The sequence below is a fragment of the Amblyomma americanum genome, chromosome 5, assembly GCF_052857255.1.
Source record: "Amblyomma americanum isolate KBUSLIRL-KWMA chromosome 5, ASM5285725v1, whole genome shotgun sequence".
Taxonomy (NCBI): Eukaryota; Metazoa; Arthropoda; class Arachnida; order Ixodida; family Ixodidae; genus Amblyomma; species Amblyomma americanum.
This window is the reverse complement of record NC_135501.1, coordinates 125,037,574-125,049,379: the sequence shown is the minus strand read 5'-3', so window position 1 is coordinate 125,049,379 and position 11,806 is coordinate 125,037,574.

Below are 11,806 nucleotides of genomic sequence, written 5' to 3'. Positions count from 1 at the left end.
GAGTACGCCTGCATGCGGGAGACCTGGGTGGTGCACATGTACTTATCTCGTAGCTTGTGCGCCAACTAAGCTGTGTTGCCATGAAAGCAGTGTATTGATCTTTGGAGCTTTCTTCCAGTTCCGTGCGTGTTTGCGTTGGACCAATTAGGGCGCGAAAGAGTCGCTACGTGTTCCGGATTGACGTCTCCCGTGCGACAGTATTCCATCGGGCCACCCACTTGGAGCCAGCAAGTTGGGCCGCATACTCAGCCGCTCGCTGGATGGGATCGGCGATGCGAGCTTTAAGCTTCCGTTTTGCCTTGGCCGGCGCCACCGACGGATAAGAAACTGCCAGGTCTCGCAGAGATGGAGCAGGTTGCAGTCCACATCAGAGTTCACCTCTGAGAGGTAAATTTGCATTTAGGAGGAGCAAAGGCCAGAGACCAATTGTTCGGACCAAGATTGGTATCTTTGCTCATGTATTGGCTTCGCAGTGTTATAAACTTGCCTCAACTTGGTGCAATCTGAAATTCAGGCTTGTGTTGTAGAGCGCGCGAAAGGACTACTTTCAGTCGTAGTGTTGAGGACGCAATGATCGCTTCCGAGGATATCGTCGGTGTTGATCCAGTCTGCATATACGGAATATTTCGAGAGATGGTCATGTCCGGAAATGTATACATAGTCACGGAATTGCCTAAACGAGTTGAGTAGACTGGGTCTTTGTCGAAATTGAGCCGCAGCATTGACGCAAGCTCTGCCAACTTGCGTCCCCGCTTCTCTTCACGATGGATGGGGTCAGGATGAGGTCCCGGCCCGCGACTCTCAGCGCACGGCTAAACAGATCGGCGAAATATACTTTCGGCAATTTTGGATTGCAGTATACACTGAGCATGCGCAACGGCGGGTTCTGTTTGCGGAGGAGGAGGAGCGTCACCATTACCTAGGAGTGTTCATGTAGCAGGTCTTAATTGACCAAGTTGGCTGTATAATATTTATGGGCGCATACACATGAGGAGAGGTTTTCCAGGAACGTCACATGATCGCTTAGTGTTGCACCTTTCGCCGACTCTTGGAGGGCAACCATGGCTGACAAATACTCAAAGGTTGAAAGGAAAAGCCGGAGGTCGGCCCCTCTTGGAACGGGACCGGAGCCCACGACAGTTGCATCGTAATGAGGGAAGCCGACTTGCAAAGGAGGGAGTGCCTATGACGAAGGTGTCCGGCCATGCTCCAATTTAGTGGTGAGTGGTTGGTCTTAACCCGAGGTAATTACCAGGGCCTGAAGCTGATACATGATTCTGCGGACTTGCTCTGCCAGAAAGAAGGTGGTTAGTCGCGACGTGTTGAGCAATCATAGAGGCTATAGTCTCCTTGACTCGAGCGAAGAGGCGCTCCATCGCTACCTTCAGCAGGGTATAATATTAGGCATTAGCTCGGGCTTCGAGGTCGGTAAGGGAGGTTCCGGAGCCGGCGCCACCGCCGTCTCGCTCTCAATAGCCACTACGGGGGGGGGGGGGTACTAAGGGCAGGCGGAGCTTTTTAGCCTCCATGACTTCAATTTGGGCGAGCAGCATCTCCTTTTGTTCCCGGAGAGAAGCTACGAGGCTGTCGAGCTCAGCGTCAGCTGCTGAGCGAGATTGTGAGGAACGCGGGTGGGAGGAGAAGGCAACTCTAGCAGAACCGCTCACCAGTCTGCCATTTTTGACGGGGTTGGACCAGAAACCGGCCGCGCCATTCCTTTCTCACAAGCGTGCTTGCTTTTCCTGACCACTCTGAAGTGGTAGTAGTGGAATTTGTCTTCCTTTGGACTCATTCTGGCTAGGAGCCGTCTGTCGCTTCGAGCCGGTGCTGTCGCCGCCGGTTTGATGTGGCTGCCTGCGCATCGCGCTAAATTTTGCGCCCTTAGGGGCGGCTGGCTTGTTGCGACAATACCTTGCAGTACATTCTAACGAATTCATAGCATAACCGCCACCACAAACTGCACACTGAAATATACACTCTTGAGTGGCCGTACCTCCTTACACGTCACACTTATCTTGGATTGGGTGGGGCAAGAGTCCGCCCGATAGCTAAGAGTTCAGCACAAACTGCATGCCGGAATAGTGCGCAATTATGGCTGCACTAGGACGATCTCGGACTTATATTGTGTGAACCTAGGCTCCAACATGACGGCAAAAGAGTCGGGCCTTGTTTGAGTTGTCGAATATGCGGACGTCATGTGCAGTGCAGGTCCTGTCCTGCACGACACTTTGAAGTGACTCAGAGGTCTTCTGGTTGGCCACCGTCATGACCACATAGCAGACATTCTCTCCATGTTGTTTTATATGGCCGCCGAGAGGCACATAACCTTTGATGATTAGATTGCAAAGACAACTAGCAGACGGTCTGCGACGTGAGTGTTCCGAGTGCTAGCGAGAATAGACTTTTCGTGCTTGCAGATAAGGAGGCTAAACTCGGTCGTCATTGGCGCTCCGAGGAAACCGTTGAACGCGGCGTCGAGTTCGCAATCTTGAAATTGTCCAAGATTGCCAATGATATCCGGGGCTTGATGGCGATGACAGAACCGTCCTGGTGGATTTGGTTAAATGCTTGAGCCCCCACGTGGTCACGATTTTCTCGCTCTTAGGGTCGGAGTCCTTCGCCAAGCACAAAGCGGGAGCCCTGGTGGGTAGCAGCGACCTTGCCAGGGGTTGATATGGCGTTCGCGGTTATGTTGCCCTCTCGTCGGGAGTGGCACTTAACCAGACGGAGAAGATTCTAATTGCGTTTCGGGTCCGCGGGCTACGACTTCTCTTTCACATAGATGCGAACGGTCGACAGAGACACGGTGTACGGGTCACAACAACGTTGAAACAGCTTTTCAGCAATCTTTACGAAAGAGGCGGCTCGCTAGCTGCCGAGCACCGGCGCCGCCACTACGCTTAGTGTCAGCGCGAGAGGCGAGAAGGAAAACCCGTTTTAAAATTCGCAGAATTGGGCCCACCTAAATGAAGTTGTCCACAGAATTCCGATCGACTTGCCGAATCTGAAGAGAGCAAAATTGATGGGGTCCGAAGAATTGGTCCATGGATGCTGTCAAAAAATGACCGAGCCAATGCGCCAGACGTCTGTGAGACGCAAGGCGAGGGTGTTGGAGAGCCGCTCCTTTTTATACTCGGCCTGTTTGCACAATAACCGCAGAATAACAAACATTTGACAGAATTTATCAACAGGCACAAGCCGCAGTTTCTCAGTAATCATTGAGCTCGGCTTCTGAGACGGAGCTGCCGGGTTCAAACCCTGCCGCGGCGGCCAGGCTTCAATGCAGGTGTAACGGAAAGGGCGCCCGTGATCTGTGCGATGTAAGCGAACGTTAAGGATCTAAGTTCGAAATTATTCCGAAGTACTCCATTACAGCAACTTACTCTCATTTTCTTTCAGCACCACCTTCCTCCCTTTCTTCACGGCGTGGTTCGGCTGTCCACTGATATGTGGAAATCACAGGCTGGGATTGCGGGTTCTTTCCCGCCGAGGTGCTTTGGGCGATCGGCTACTGACCCGGAGTACCCGGGTTCGAAGTGCACCGCGGCGGCCGTGTTTCGATGGAAGCAAAACGCAAAGTCGCTCGCATGTTGTGCGATGCCAGTGCGCGTTAATGATCCCCAGGTACTCTAAATTATTCAGGAGGCCTATACTACGGCCCCACTCTCTTCCTTACTTCTCTCAGTCCCTTCTTTCTCTCTTCCCTTACGGCACAGTTCAGGTGCCCGCCGAGATATGAGACAGATACTGGGCATTTCCTTCCTCAAAAGGCCAATTTCTAATTTCCTTGCGGGTTTGTCCATGGAGAGGAAAGCTGGGAAGGAAAACGCGAAGGTCGCGGCTGCCTTCCGTCTGCGTCCATGGCCCAAGATTTGTCAATTACGTCACCACGATCTCGCATATCGTCAGGAGTAGACTGAGATATTAACGCCTAAAGCAAAGAACAAATGAAAACTATTTGAAGCAAGAGCTTCACTACGCTAAGTAACGCCGATTGGGTCATGCGTTATCGGTTGACCTTCAAGTGTGGCAGAGTTGAAGAGCGGCTATAGGTCCTGCCAAGAGTGGTCTAACGTTGTTACGCACCACTTGACCTTTGACCTTTCAATTCCCTGGTGGAGCACGGTAGAATACGCCGCTGATTTGATGAGGTGATCAACCTCTCGCGATCAACAATTATTTAAGTGTCATCTAGCAGTGTATCAGACTGGGCGCGAACAATATGGTGGGTAAGGAACGCATTCAATGTCATAGACGCCAAGAACAGTCCATTCGCCCGGTACAATACACCTAGCTTTCGCTCTGTAATGAGGTTCAGCTGTGTTTGAAGCGCAGTTGATTTTTCAATGAGTGTGTAGTACTGAAACAAGAATTTGAGCAGTAAGTGCAGTGAGCGCGCATACCATAGGCTACAGAACCGTTCTCTTTTAAAGTTGAAGTTGATGTGAAAGCATTATTTAGCAATTTTCGCGGTTTTGTGTCCGCCAAAAGTGGACGCAAAGTGTGTCAGCAGACCTTGCGCCATTCGAGGAAGAGTTACGAGTAAAAGAAGCATTGTTGTGATAGATGATGATAAAAATGTCGATGCGCGTCAAATTTGCTTGATGTGGAGTAATTAGTTATTTAGTGCAGGCAAAAAATTAGATTAGATGCCGAAATAGTACCGGACGCCGAAACAGTCGTATATGTCAAAATTGTGGGAAAGTAAGCAACCAAGCCGGATGAAGGATTGATATAGTTGATGTGATTTCTGACCAATAATTTTTCAGACAAAAAGCTTCGGATGATTTTGAGTGATTACAGGTCAGTAAAAACCATGGACTTCAGTGTAGCAGTAGGATGCCAAAACAGCATCACACTTCGAAAGAGCATAAAACATAAAACAGAGGCTAAAAAAGAGTAAGCCAGGTTAAAAATTGTAAATTGTTGTCAAAGTACACAAGAAACTGGTAAGCCATAGAAAAAAATGTTGAAAAACAGAAAAACAAATGCTTTCGCATTCTCCCAAGCGGGTCGCCGCAGCAGTGTTGCACTCACATTATGTTCTATTCACATGAAGTATATCTACGCTGAAGACATCTCAAAAATTCAACACTAGGGCACTAGACAGGAGTTAAAGCTTAGCATATAAACATGGGAAAGTGCCACACCGATTTAAACTGCATTTTTTTAATGCAATTTTCTGAGGAGAACAATCATTTTGCAGAAATGAGAATTGTAGATACATCTAATTCGCATTGCCGGTCCATCGTTTAAGTCTTTCACATGCTGTGTAGTCATATCAGAAAAAAACATATCAAAAGGTGCAGTAACATATTGCACTGCGGTGAGGTGTCGAATGTTTTGGGAAGTAAAATAAATTCTTTTTCAAGGGTCGTTGCAAGAAATTCTGGAGCAGTCTTTACAATAGTAGCAGCAATGATCTATTGTAACAGTAACATCACAGATGTGGCAGTTTACAGGTGACAAGGAAACTCCTTTTTTTAATCCAAATTTTCAAAAGCCAATATTTTCGTATGTCACCTACAGAAGAAAGTTCTAGTGCATGGCTGAAGTAACATTTTTCGCACCCGCGTAAGGACATATTGCCATGGCAACCAGAAGTACAATGAGCGGTAAATAGCCGGAGGTAAAAGCATCGAAATTAAGTTTTTGCAAAAACGTCTTCGCGACACTGAAAATAAAAACTTTGTTGAATAACGCACTGCGAAAAAACGCACAGCAAAATACACCTCCTGCATAAAAACCCACAAAAAAGGATGACAAGATGCGTTTGAGGACACAGTCAGCGTGGGCAAAACGTTAACCAGATTTGCCTGCAAAATTACTCGAATGATTTGATGAGAATCGTTGCGAAAACACAGTGTGAGTAACTATCAGCGGCACGTGAAGATGGACTTAACCCAGCCCACCAGCGCTGACAGGCAGGAGAAAATATTCGCGTTGCATGGGTTTCATAGGACAAACTCCAAACATTAATTTCAATACCTCTGCAATAGAAGGATCGAAATGCGCGCACTGTGAGTATTGTAAAAATTATAGTAACTTCAATTTTATTGTAGCATAATATCAGGAGGATTTCACACTCCTGACAGTTTAGCTTGCAAGACGACTTCCGAAGATCTGTTGTGAATATGGATTTGTGGTGAATAAACGAGAGGAGCGGTCCGCAGATGTATAAACTGCTTTAGAAACCACGTTCCTATAATTTTGGGTCTATAGCCATGCAACGCTTGTCGTTAGTAGGATGTCTTTCTATTCAACGCTATACAAAGCAGTTGGGTGTTTCTCTTTCACCATTCTGGCGCTTGTAAACGTGGGACATAAGTGCGATTCCTCTGTCACTTCGCACAATGGCAAACACGACAGGTCGATGCAATCAGTGCTTGAAATAAGATCGCGAAGATCGCCGTGAGCAGGTGCAAAAAGTACTGGGATATGACGATCCGGAGTTCTCCTCGCACAAAGCTCAGTGGAAGAGTCAGTCGCAGGAACTGTTTACCTGAAGATGAGAAAACGGCGACACTGTGTCGCGAACTGATATTGCGTCTTCGACTTTCCAAAGGGGAACGCTATTGCGTGCAGGTTGTAACAACAGAGCAACAGAACAAAGAGATCCAACAAAATAAAGCGGAGACGTATATATACTTTAACGAATATGGCCGATATTAAACGCAAACGAAAAGAAGAAAAACGCGCAGTCGACACGCATACACACTACAGAATTAAGGAAAGAGTCACCAGATGTGGAGGATCCGATGTGAGGCGGAGATTCCTTGCAGACAGAGCGAACTCGAGTCGATCTATGCGACGCGTCGTTGGCGATGCGTCGAAGGAAGCGACGGAAGGGAGCCGGGTGTTAGTAGTAATGGAGAGGAGCACAGAGAGATGCCGGTGGTCTCCTCTTAAGAAGCCGAAGAACTTGGCAGCAGCAGGAAAACCGTAGCTAGGTCCCGTAGCCGGCAACACGAAACGCCGGAGGCTTAAAGCAGGCTATCCGGCTTGCGTCGCTGATCTAAGTGAGGTCACGGCAGCACGGACCCAACGTCCGACGGCTGCCACCTCCACGCTTGAATGCCACCACCGCCGCTGCGGTGTCTCCCTTCACACGTCTGTTTTCTAACACGTCAGCTCTCTGCTGCTCGTGCTCGCCACGCTCTTTGTCGCCGTCGCCTCGCACTCACCCTTCGCACGCGCAAATGCGCAACATTGTGCTTGCACGCGCAGAGCTCCGCTGTTCGATGCACCACTGTCGACGCGTCGCGTTCGCAAATCCTCCGAGGATCTTTTGTGCACCTCACATATGCCGCCACCCCTTCGAAAAAGGTTTTTTTTTTCACATTGAAGAAACTACCATTGGTGCACATAACACTCATGCTCATGTGGTTAAAAGACAGGTGAAACGCTGCCGAAGTCACCGAAAGCATTTTAAACAGTGACACATAACGCACATTTAAATGCTCACAGAGGAAACATGGGGTCAAACACAACACATCTATAAAAACGGAGAATAAAACCATACAAAACATCAGACACGACCTTTAAACACTTCTGTATCATAACACTGAACTTGTACACAATGAACAACACATGACCGGAGAACGAAAGGAGAAAAATATCCCACAAACACTAAACACTACCAGAGGTAAGAACGAAAACCACGCAAAGGACGATACACAGGGAAGAAGTAGACAGGACGAGCGCGTGGTTTTCGTTCTTAGTTCATGGATTACCAACTAGCCTCCCATCGTACACTACCAGAGGACATTTTCAAAGGTAACAATTGCAAACACCGGATAGTAACTCTGTACATTGGGTATCACCCTCAGACAATTTATAAACCACCTATGCAATCAGCGCTAACGATTTCTGGTCCAGTCAACTTCTTCGGTCTCAACTTAAGATGACGCTTGCACGGCCTCTTGGGACGCACGCTCTTCCTGTCTTTTCAGAATATCGATGTGCAAATGCTTCTTAGTGTGGCCCAAGTCGATACAATAATCTTTTTGTCCCCACAAACTACAACTGAACCATTCCACTGGATTAGCAGTTTATTGTGCCTGCTCGGCAAAAGAATGCGGGCATGATCTCCAACCCTTAAATGCTGCTCCTTGCTGTTCCTGTCGTAGTATTCATTGTGAGATTGTTGGGTACGCAACGATTTTGGAGGTGCCGCTATCACAGTTTGCTTGAGACTTTCCCTCCCAACCACAGGTCGTCTTCAGGTTTTCTCCCAGCTCTTCCCTGGTCCAGAGCTCTCTGAGAACTTCTAGCGGTCCTCGCACGTGACATCCAAATATCAACTCATATGGAGACAACCCCAGACGTGCCAGCGGCGCATCTCTGTATGCGAACAGATGCGGAGCGATATGTGCAATCCCATGTTTTCGGCTGCTCTTGACTGAGCTTCTGCAGCATCTGCTTGAGTGTGCCGTTGAATTTCTTCACCATTCTATTGCGCATTAGATGGTAATTGGACATGCTCAGAAATTTCACTACAATGAGGGCATTGAGCTCTCTCATCATTTCCAAAGTGGAATAGGAGCCCTGGTCGCAAAGGATCTCTCTCGGAAAACCTATTCGTGAAAACATCTTCACCAAGCCTTCTGCCACGGTCGCTGAATCTATCTTGGGCAGAGCCACGGCGTTGGGATACCGCGTGGCAAAATCGACGAGAGCGATAATCTATCTATTCCCTTTCACCTATGTGGAGGACAACGGACGACAATATCGAGAGCGACCCGATCAAATACAGGGTCGATAAGAGGCATGCGTCCCTACGGACACTACACTACCTTGCCTTTCAGGCATGTCCTTTGGCAGGTGGCGCACGACCTGACATACCTCTAAATCTCCTCGTGCACTCCCGGCCAGCAGAATTCTTCCAGGACTCGATCTGTAGTCTCCTTAATGTCCTGATGCCTCACCAACACGCTATCATGGGCAAGCCTTAACACCTGTGATCTAGAAGACTTTGGAAGTACTACCTGTCGAACCTAACTGCTGGAAGCGAGAAAATAGAGGCGATACAGCAAACTCTTTCCAGCAAAATAGCCGTGCGAAGTGTCGTCATTGCCATGGAAGACATTTCCTACTTGCAACCAACATGCCTTCAATGACCCATTGTCTCTTTACTGTGCTTCTAGAATTTAAATGCCGCACCTCATGGGACCAACGCTTAAAGAAGTACTTTCTCTCCCTCGTACAAAAACTTATTTTCCTGCCAGCACCATTTTTGGGCGCTCGCCCATGCCATTTTCACTGGCGACCTCGTCGTTGATTATGCCAGGATATAATTTAGCAACACCCCCTGATTTCTACCAAATAATATTTTGATTTGACGGCTCGCGGGACTTTGGTATATTTCTCATTATGACATCGCACAATTGTGTCTCCAAGCACTTTACCATCGCCATGCCAGTAAAATAGTGTGAAGCGATATAGACTTCTGCCTCGGACACCCCGTGTCCCAGTAAAACACGTACGGGTAGGCCTCGGAGCTCGCCCTCTAGTAAGGCATGTCTTGGGCGTCTGCAGGCTTTTCCAAGAAAAGTCCGTCCACCACCTTATCCTCAGCTTGTTCAAGCCTATCTGCTGTTGTGGACGCAGTTTCAGGCGCAACACTCTCTGGCTGAACAGGACGTTTGCTTTTGGGTTTTGTGCTTCCTTGAGCAGGAACTTACATTATACCCTGTTTTTCGACAATAAACACAATAAAGCTGTTTTGGCTTATAGCGCCAGTCGGCAGCCTTTTGTCACTCTCGGCTAAAAATGAGGCGCCTTCCTGACTGTCCACTCGATGGTACATCCTTTTCTCTCGGAATGCCCAACTCGAACGATTCTTTGAACGAAGACAAGTTTCTTTGCCCCTGGGTCTCTAGAAAGCTGTCTGCTGCCCCACCCATTTTGTACAGCGTCTTGCAGTGTCCTTCTCGAAGAAAATTCGGCAGCTAACTATGACAGTTCCTCATGAACTGTTCAGCCACCACAAGGTCACGTAGAGCATTGTACGTTCTGGCAAATCGCGACTTCTCGACCCATCTATCAAAAAGACTAAGCAATCGTGCTGCGTATTGCTTGCCCGTTTCTTTATCAGGCGGCTTACTTTCACGAAACCTTTCGCGATAACCCTCTGCCGTAAACCGAAAGTTTTGAAGCAAGTCTAGCTTTAGCATATCTTCATGCATTGATTCTGCTGCGTACAGTCGACCGAACACACGGAGTGCTTCCCCAGTCAAGGACACACTGAGTGCTGTAGCCCATTTTTCGCTGGGCCAGCTGTGAACTTCTGCGATACGTTCAAATCGCTTGAAGTTAGAATCAAAGATATCCCTATGATCGTCCAAAGACGGGATCAACTTGTGCGGGTTAAACGCTACTAAGGTTCCCGGTGTGGGTTCTCGATTACCCACATTAGCTTCTGCAAGCCCTAATTGGAACTGCGATCTACGCTCTTCAGCTTAAAAATAATAATAATTGATTTTTTGGGGGAAAGGAAATGGCGCAGTATCCGTCTCATACATAGTTGGACACCTGAACCGCGCTGTATGGAAGGGATAAAGGAGGGAGTGAAAGAAGAAAGGGAGAAGAGGTGCCGTAGTGGAGACGCCGGAATAATTTCGACCACCTGGGGATCTTTAACGTGTACTGACATCGCACAGCACACCGGCGCCTTAGCGTTTTTCCTCCATAAAAACGCAACCGCCGCGGTCGGGTTCGAACCCGGGAACTCGAGATCAGTAGTCGAGCGCCCTAACCACTGAGTCTTCAGCTTTTGAGAGCGACTTTTCATGCTCGCGCTGTGCCTGGCGTTCGTGTGCACGTGCTGCGCGTTCGTCGTCGTCGTCGTCCATCCTCATCGAATGGCACATGGCCATATAGGGGGATTAGCAAAACATTTGGAGCACAGAGAGTTTTTGAGACAAATATTTCCTGAACAAAAATAAACTGAACGCTGAAGAAGGAAGAAGTAAACAAAAAAGAACCACAAAATGAAACGGGAAATGCATAACGCAAGCAGGAGATCGGCACTGAGGTTTATAGGCGGGTGGGTAAATGGTAATGGTAATTTTAAGAATAAAAATAATATTGCAAAAAAGTGAAAGCGCCAAAGTAGCCGATTTTATTCCATTAAATGTTTTGGACGGCAATAAAAACAGACGTGACTGTACCCAAGTATGGTTGCTCCAAAAGAAAATATGACTGGGCTGCTCAAACAAAGGCCAAGGTGTTGTAGTGGTTTCTCTAAGAACCGTCTTCTCATCATGGTGTACCGGCGACAAAACAACAAAAAATGGTCTATGGTTTTGTGCTCAACACAGAATATGCAGACAGGATTAAGCGCAAACCCATACTTGTGTAAATAAAAATTTAAGGGTGCGATTCGGCAGCGCATCATTGATAAAGATACATCAAGCTGCCGTGAATGGCAAGATTGCATGCTGCACGAATGCTTCAGGTGCAGGTAATCATCAGATCTTTTTAAAAAGTTGCAGTTGCCATCCTAAGCAAAGTCTGTCTTTGAAACCTCGCTGCTGTGATGTACGCTATAGCTGGAACGATAGGTGGCACGAGGCCATTCATGGATGCCTTTGCCAGGCAGTCCGCGACTTCACTGGCTGTCACACAGCTATGACCTGGCATCTATGTCATGTGAACAAGGCTCAAATGCGGAGGGAGTAATGAATGGTAGGTGTTTAAGATTGGCGAAACCAAAGCCGAAGCAAGGGACGAACACAAAAAAGTGTGTATAACAGCCACTGAAGGTAAAGCTGGCTCTAATTTTGAAGAACAAGCACCACCGCCA